This window comes from Apostichopus japonicus, chromosome 9 (assembly GCF_037975245.1).
Source record: "Apostichopus japonicus isolate 1M-3 chromosome 9, ASM3797524v1, whole genome shotgun sequence".
Taxonomy (NCBI): Eukaryota; Metazoa; Echinodermata; class Holothuroidea; order Aspidochirotida; family Stichopodidae; genus Apostichopus; species Apostichopus japonicus.
In genome coordinates this window covers 24,479,630-24,488,702 of record NC_092569.1, presented here as the reverse complement: position 1 = coordinate 24,488,702, position 9,073 = coordinate 24,479,630, and the positions used below count along the sequence as shown (strand labels likewise).

The window sequence follows — 9,073 nt, the reverse complement described above, 5'->3', positions numbered from 1 at the left end:
TAAACATAATAAGACATTAAAAAATGGGGGGGGGGGGTAATCAAACTAACATGTAAACATTTTTAAAATCTTAAATTGCAGAGATAAAATGCATGGGGACAACCTAAACATAACAAGGCATTAAACAATAATGAAATTGCAATAAGGGAGGGGAGCCCACCATGCTTCACCGTGCTTCAATAATACTGAATAATATAACAAACATGTAAAATAATGTGTAAAAATAAGTTGGCCTGACGTTTCGATCCTAGCAGAATCTTCTTCAGAGGCTGAATGACAAGTACAGTAACAGAAGGGACAAAAACACGCACAGAAAACAGACAGGTTAATGAGCACAGTGAACACAATGAGATAGATGAAAGAGGATTATAAGTAGACAATGGATGGTGAGAAGAAAGCAACAGGGAAAGAGAAGAGGTAGGAGATAAACAGTGGAGGGACAAAGAGAGGATTAAGGGGACAGGGTAGGGAATAAACTGGAGAGAGACAAAGACAGAAAGGTGTGGAGAAAAAAGGAGGGGGAAGAGAGCTGTGGGAGAAAGAGTTAAAAAAGGGGGGGAGGGAACAAGGGGAGAAGGAGTGGGGGGACAGAAGAAAAGTTAGTCATGTCCTTCCTGAATGTTCAGCCCATGAGGTTGAATGGTGCGACGGCGTTGCATCCAGAACCTCTCTCTGCTGATTCGTACTAGGTCAGGGCGGCTACCTAAGGATTCAATCCCCTGTAGGGACATGTCGTTAATGGTATGGTTGGGAAGGTTAAAATGTTCTCCAACTGGGGTCTCAGTCTTCATGGTGTTGACTGTGGATCTGTGACCGTAGAATCGCTTCTTCATGGTGGTTTTGGTTTCGCCAACATACTGGATGCCGCAAACTCTACAAGAGATCAGATAGATGACAATCTCGTCCCTTTTTGTCCTTCACTGCCAAAGCAGATGATCTGGAAAGGGAACGGACTCTCTGAATGGCTTCACGCACCCTTCTGGCACTATGCCCGTTGCAGTAAGGTGTTTTTCCAAAGCATCTGTATGGCGAATGAAAGAGGAATTGTTAGAGCAAATGCGACGAAGACGAAGTGCTTGACTGTAGGCAATTCCAGACTTGCAGTAACGGTGATGGCAGCTTGAAGAATGGGGATACTGGTGTGTGTCTGTGGGCTTGGTGTATAAGTCTGTAGAGAGAGAACCGTGTTCCTTGCGAACAGTCACATCGAAAAAGTTAACCTGTTGGTGAGAGTAATCAGAGATGAATTTGATGATGCTGTGGAAAGAATTGATGTGATTGATGAAGGTGAGCAGGCTATCCTCATCCAAACGAAGACGATGTCATCAATGTAGCGCCACCAGATAAGGGGACGGCAGGGAGCTGTACTGAGCATGCGTTCTTCAAGGCTAGACATAAACAGGCATGCATAGGAAGGAGCCATCCTGGTTCCCATGGCAGTCCCGTGTCTTTGAAGGCAATGCTTGTCCATGAACGTGAACTTGTTTTTGGTGAGAACTTGTTGCATGAGAACTTTGATGTCAGAGATGGGTGGACAAGGGTGGACCTTCTTAGACAGGGTTGCACACGTGGCTGCGATACCTTCAGCATGTGGGATGTTAGTGTAAAGAGAAGTGACGTCGAAAGTACCGATGATGGCTGTACTGGGGATTTGGTTCTGGTATCTTCAAGTTTCCTGAGGAAATCTGGAGTGTCATGGATATAAGAATTAATCTGAGGAACAAGAGGTTTGATGAAGTGGTCCACAAAGAAGGATATCTTCTCGGTGGGGGACCCATTGCCTGAGATGATAGGCCTACCAGGGTTACCAGGCTTGTGAATTTTGGGCAGGAAATAAAACCTGGCTGCCTTACAGTCTGTGGGAGAAAGGAAAGAAACAGCCTTCTTAGAGATCTGGTTCCGCTGGTACATATCAGTGATGGTCTGTTTTATCTGCTGGGAGAAAATAACTGTGGGATCAGAATCAAGAAGAGTGTAAATATCACTGTTGAAGAGATGACGCATGGCTTCCTTGATGGAATCCTGTCGATCCTGGATGACAACTGCAGAACCTTTGAACCTTAGCATTGCTTTTTGCCTTTCAGTCACTGGTGACAAAAATTAACCCAACACTGTCTTACCATTACTTTTTGTAAGGAGTTTTGACAGAATCAACTGCAAGTAACTATTTCATAACTATTAAAGATTTAATCGATAAAGTTAAATAAATACTGAACAATAATACTATTAAATGGAAACGTTTCTGTTAGCATAATACCATCATATGAAAATAGTGGTATGTGTAAATCAAATACTGTGGGCTCCTATAACCAATACTGGATATATGGTTTGTCCTCAAAAGGATAGTAAATGTTACTTTCTTATTTTCTCAACAAAGGAAATAATCTTTCGTTGTGTTTTCTGTCTGTCAGTTATACCCATAAGGAATTTGTGGATGAAAGTGTATGTGTCTCTGGCTCCTTCTGGGGATTCTAGGTTACAAGCATAATAAACCCCAAAGAGGCAACTACGGCCCTTACCACCGAATGAGTATCCATGAGGATTTGCTGTTCTTCAATTATATAAAAGGTTTTGGGACTTGTTACTGGACAATGGACGATTGTCATTGCCAAACAGATGCACTGCCTAATCCCTTTTTGGAACATTGAGTTGTAAAATGCCATCTTATTGTTAACTTTAATAAACGAAATGTTCCAAATTATTTGTTGACCATAGTTGGAATTAGGCTTAATAAAAGAGTGCAATGACCATGCATGGCAGACATCATAAATAAATGCATTTCTAATATGAACGTCGTTTATTTTATAATTACATTTAAACAGTAGGGATTTCCGTACTTTTTCAAATGAAAATCGAAAAACAGTTTCCAGTAGTTATCGCTACTTTCATTATTTCTGTTTACCCAGGTACACTTAAGACTTTGAATAAAATTATTAGTATGTGTGACTTTTAGTCCACCTGAACTGATAGTACCAATCTGGAAGAGATAAACCAACTGTGAAAGCCCGGAGGCTTTAACAATGGTAACTTTACCAATTGGAATAAGGTCCCTCTGTGACCAGACACCCAGTGAACGTTTGAGCCTCGAAAGCTTAGGAGGAAAATTCAAACTGAAAGGGTCTGATCTGGTATTGGTAAAAGAGAAGCCTAATAAAGCAACAGGACCGTTAGACCAGTCCAACCCAAATATGTTACGGAACCATGGCTCCTATAAGACAAGACAATATTTTTGAAGCCTACTTTTTTATATTCCTGTTCTATGGGATAGACTCTATATGCATCTGTAGAAGAAAGATAGCAGGATGTTTAATTGCTGAGAAATGAGACCCCAAATGTCAAGAAAATGCCAACATGCACGGTGGCGACAAATTGCGGAATTACAAAGTGTGATAAATCGGTTAATTGTAAAGCAATGCAACTGAAATTTTAAGAATATGCTTATTTCATAGTGTTCTGATCATACAATAAATTTGGGAATTTTGGAGAGGGTGCAGCAACAACCATTTGTGATTTGACACGGAATGACCCCAACGTTACAGCATCCTCCCAATTTGGTATCACAAGGTTCCAGTTAGTTTTTCCTCTCTTTTCTGGAAATAAATACAAGAGACAACGATTATGCATGTAGTGACATGTGCGTCAGCAATATTTAAAAATGTTCTGCTCCCTGGAAATAAGCTACAAAGACATCTTACATTTTGGATACCCAAAAAGGCTTATGGAAAAGAGTTGGAAGACCAGATTACTCTAAGTAATTTTTATGTTAACGATATTGCTAGGATTATTTGTGTGCTAACGGATTTCTACAGAATCAATATGATGTAAGCATAATACATAAACACTCTTCAGACATGCCCTCCACCAAACTCAACTTTCTAGTCTGAACACCAATGGTGTAGTGGCTCATATGCTAAGCGATCTTTGATCTAAAAAACCTAAACCTCTGAGCACACATTACCGAAACGACTAAATGAACATTACCCATGGATCATGATACAAATGTATGGAGAGAAGAAGCATTTTGCATAATGTAAGATTAACATCTGAAGATTTTGTTCAAGAATCCCCTGACCCTCTGAAAAAAGTGGTAAGTTTCATCGCATTTGCTACAGTGTATATCTAGACTTAACAGTCCTATATTACTAAAAGACGTTAAGTATTTAAGTACATTACATTAAATTGCTACATCAATCACAAGAAAAGGAAATCGGACAGATTTAAAGAACTTACCAAGTTAAAATTCTCCGAAATGCAAGTGTAGTCATCAATGATCAATGTATGGCTGGCAAGTTGTTCCTTCTACCCCACACATTATAGATTTATCAAAACACATTATTTACACACCACAAAGAGCAAAATGAAATCCTTTTTTGTTGTTGCTATCTTCGACTTACAGTGTCTATCACCACCCTCAATCAGCACCCTCATAGGGTCGCCAGGTGTTACTTCCGTGTCCATTAATATGCAGAGGACAGTTACAAGCGAAAACACCTCAATTACGTAAAAACCAAAGGTCTGACTTTAATGTGTACGTCATCATCTGTAGATGATCGAGAAAAAAAACGATTTTTTTTTTTTTTTTTTTTTTAAGTGAAAAATACTTAATTCTTGAGAAACATAGCTCATTGTAAAGTAAAATCATACGACATGATTGACTATCTAAGGAGAATTATTTTTTATGCAGGCTTTTAATGCATAACTTTTATCAACAGTAAAGACATGTTTTTATTTTGTTTGTAAAGTTGTGTGAGTTTGCTGAGATGTTCTAATGTAGGAGCTATAATTGCTACAGATGGTCGTCTGGTGAGATAGTAAATTACCATATTTATCATTATTTGGACTTTTCACAAGAGAGCTAGCCTAGGTAACCATTTTATAAGAACTTTATTGCGGTGCCAAGAGCAAAAACAAGACACCTTTACAAATCATGTAACACGTTTGGTCGAAAATCCCATCTGGACATTTTGCTCTGAACTCTATATAGTTATGTTTAAATGTAAACAAGTTATTTGAAGACATACAGTATTATGGCTTATCACTGAGTTCTGTATTATATCTTTTAACTGTCATGAAATGCTATTCATGTGAGACTATTTAGTGCAGTTTTGTTGTTGTAAAGGTCTGCAGTATATTAAACTGTATTATGTGACTAAAGTGATTCTTTAATAATCTTATTTTAGTAGACATCTATTGTTTAAAAATTGTTCAGAATGATTACAATTTACCAAAATCAAAGAGTGAACTTGTCAATTTAACTGTAGAATGGTGAGTGCTTTCACTGCATAATATGTAGGGCTCTTTTTCTCTCATACATTAACTGTCGGGAGTACATTAAATATAGGGAGTTCTCACTCTTTCGCTGAAAAGAGTGCAGTCGATGCGAGACCTTCGTTCGTTCTCCATGTAAACACATTGGCATCAATTCACATAACCATGTTGTTTTTATATCATCATACTGGGTTTGTTGGTATGCAGCCTATAGAAGAAGCCTCAATGCAGTTACAGTATATGACTCGTAAATATGTAGTCCAAGTAATAAAACTTCGGTTTCGAGAAACCAAGTAACCACAATTCCAAAACATGTCAACCCAAACCACGTAATATAGATAAATGTTTCAATGGTTACAGAAAACCATGTTCCAGCCCCCTGGTCTCACTCATAGATCCCTGTTATGACCAGTAGCGTACTCAACGGGGAGGGCCCTTACCTCACATCGTCTGCCTAGAGAAAATGGTTCCAGTCGGGGGATATTTTGCTTCCAGCCGGGGAAGAAATAAACCGCTACTAAAGAAGTAGATTCAAACTTTTAGACTTTGTTTGCCTCATTGTAATGTTCCATTAATAGCAGTAAATCAATGCATGTACAATTCAGTAGTAGGCGTTTTCCTAGTTAGAGAGAATGAGAGCTCGAAGAACGAATTGGATCTTTAGAAAAGTTGAATTAGCAATTAATTATAAGATCGCTACTAAAACATAATTTTACCTGTATCGTACAACGCGTAGAAAGGCTTGCAACTGTACAGCTTTAGCGTACACTGTGGTTTCTACACGACTGTATGTGCTTGGTTAAACTTTGCTCACGGTATACTTGATGCAGCGTCATGCATTTAAACGAAATATAGAAAAATGATTGAACGTGATTTGAACTCAATATAATACATGTATATGTAACCGGCGCGTGCGCAGCTTGAGAAACGCATTTCACCCACTCATGACATGTGTACATACTGTTAGAAAAGAAAAGCCCCTAAATCCCCACCTTATTCCTTCTAATCCTGAGGTTTATGAAATATTGATCGTAAATAAAAATAGGACGGTTGGGGGGGGGGTGGGGGAGTGTATTCGAGCCTTGTTTATAATTTAATAATTTTATAATTTATAAATTACATATACATTCATGATTTTCGGTGAGTAAAACTTTGATTGATCACTTTCAACCCAACGTTAACCCTTAGCTTGGTAAGAAAAATAGAGAAAAGAGAAAGCGACTGCAAAAAGGTTTCACAAAAAGATATTCTTGCAAGCAGTAGTTGCCATGGCTTCACCTGATAGTACATATTACCTTCATAACTATATTCGTTGTTATTGGTGTTACATTGAAACAATTTGTTTTATTTATCTAAGTTTAATGTCAAATCCTACTTTAAAGCCACTGCATCCCTTTCAGGTAGCCCTACATTAAACATACATTTATCATTGTTTGGTGCGTACTGAATTAATGGTATCGAAGTCATTCAAAATATTCCATGACCAAAAGATCTTAACCAGATTACCATCTACTCCTGGTATGCCTCGGCTGACAGGGTCAAAATCAGACAAAACACACCCCTGGTTGTGATACATGTTTATAAAACTGTTAGAGAATTCTACATTACATTCTGTGCCACACAAGGGTCATTATTTTTGGATTTAGATGGGATGACAATCTGGCAACCCCGAAACTTGCTGTACTCCTTTCATTGTGCTCTGTATTGGAAATCCTCAATACGTATATAATTTTAACAATAATATCAGTACCCAGGCTGGGAACGTATATACCACAGTGAATTCTGTGCGACATCACGATACACATAAGGTAGCATACGCCCATTAAAAGCCCCATTGACTTACACACTAAATCACAAAAGTAATGTGGTCTTTAAGTCTAGATAGAAGTTTTCACTAGCTAAACGCTACCCATCACCGGATAGCTGACAAGTTGGCCTTTCATGGCACCATCAATTTTTCGTACCATGACCATGTAGATTTTTTGCTATCCGAGCCGGAAGTTTTCGTCACTTGTAAACAAACCTCTTCACTCAGTGGTAAACAAATTTCCTACGCTGCTCCCGGGAGGCCTAAAGTGGTCTAAAATTGCCTCAATTGACCCAATTTTCTCACCACATGTACTTCCATTCATGCTCTTCAACATGCAAGCCACAAAAGACTAGATTATGATTGATAACAGGTCACAAAAGATGTTCTCTTTTATTAGACTGAAAATTTTACCGAGCTTGAAAGAAAAAGACACCACTGAGCAAATGACAACCTGGATGTTTATTGCTCTTTCCTGAATTCATTAGTACGGTACGGCTTCGTTTCCTTGGTTAATATGAGGTGATGATGTATACAGTTGCAAACAAGGCGAATTTACTTTTAACGTTGCCATTGAAAAGTTGTTGCTTTAATGTAGGATACTTCAGGATGAGAAATTAAAGTAAACTTTTTAAAGCCAGTTCTTGGTCGCCTTCTTAAAGGCATTGAAGACTCGCCCAAATCGCGTGTCGCCCTCTGAAGAAAAAAACTTTCAGTTGCTTGCAAGTGAATTTTTCTTCTTGTCGCTATAAAATACAGACAGTAATGAAACGTGATACCTTGTTATCTTTATCTGGACCTGAGATGTCCAGCGCTGCTATGAACACATGTGTTGTGGGTATCGACCGTAGCTGCATATATTGACTGCACACTAGTGTCTAATTACCGACGGTAGGAAGCTGTGTGTGCATTATCTGGGATCGATGGTGGTGTCTAACATTTCTGTTACACCTCATTCGAAACTAGGTCAGATTACCAGCATCAGACGTTTCTTTGTGCGCGAGTCTTCACTCTCTTTAAAATATGGTAACGCAGACAACACGGATATTACAAATTTGCAGCTTCCGTTTTTTCTCCACAAATGAAAAGAAGTGGACAGCATTTATTATTTAAGGACGAAGGAATATCATAATAAACATAAAGAAAACAGCAGCCATCTGCACCCTGAAAAATAGAAAGTGGTCATCGACCGGTAAATTACACAACAATATATAGCTTCGATATAACTGAATATTAAGCAGTGGTTCGTCGTTAAATCGCATATTCCTTTTCTGAATACCAAACGTTTGTCAAGTTTTTTATAAGTGAGATTTTATTGCTGAATGAATCAGCTATTTTTTTTTTGGTGCGCATAATTAAGGATGATCGAAGCTTAATTGAGGCGGTATTTGTAACTTACAAAGAGCACATCTCTTACACATCTCATCACTACACAACAAACATAAAATAAGCTACATCTCGCTGAAGGGTGGTGATGGACGTAAATTTGTTCTCCCAGTAGAGTTCGTAGAAATTATCATAAAGGGCGCAAAACATCGTAGTACCCAAGCGTGTACTTAACTTTTCTCGGCGGCGAGATTTGACGCCGCATAACATTGTTCGTAGTGTATACACAAAGATGTACAAAGTGTGTAAAACCATCGTGCGCGTATCTATATACATGCCATGGTAAAACACTAGGTCTAGGAACGCAATATGACTCATCCCATAGAAACACATTGGGGTTCAAGTAAATAGATCCCCCCTTTCTCCACACGTGTTCTAAACTAGAATTTTCAATTTGGCAATGACTGCAACGTGAATCACAGTGACTTCATAGGCAAGTTATAATTCTAGTACTTATATTTTTTCCAATACTTATTTCAAATCCATAATATGACAACAAAATTCTCTGCCATTTTCTGCGTCTGGAATTATTCTCAAATTACAGTAAAATCAGTTCTAAGGAGTGCGTGACCTAGTTGCAATACCCTTTTGACTCTGAAGTATGTTTACGTA

At 38.4% G+C, this 9,073-nt stretch overlaps 1 protein-coding gene across 8 annotated transcripts in view; it reads right to left on the bottom strand.

Moving 5' to 3' along the window:
* Positions 1 to 9,073, bottom strand: part of LOC139973273 (cell adhesion molecule CEACAM5-like) — a 178,505-nt gene that overhangs the window by 144,697 nt on the left and 24,735 nt on the right. The window lies entirely within an intron of this gene.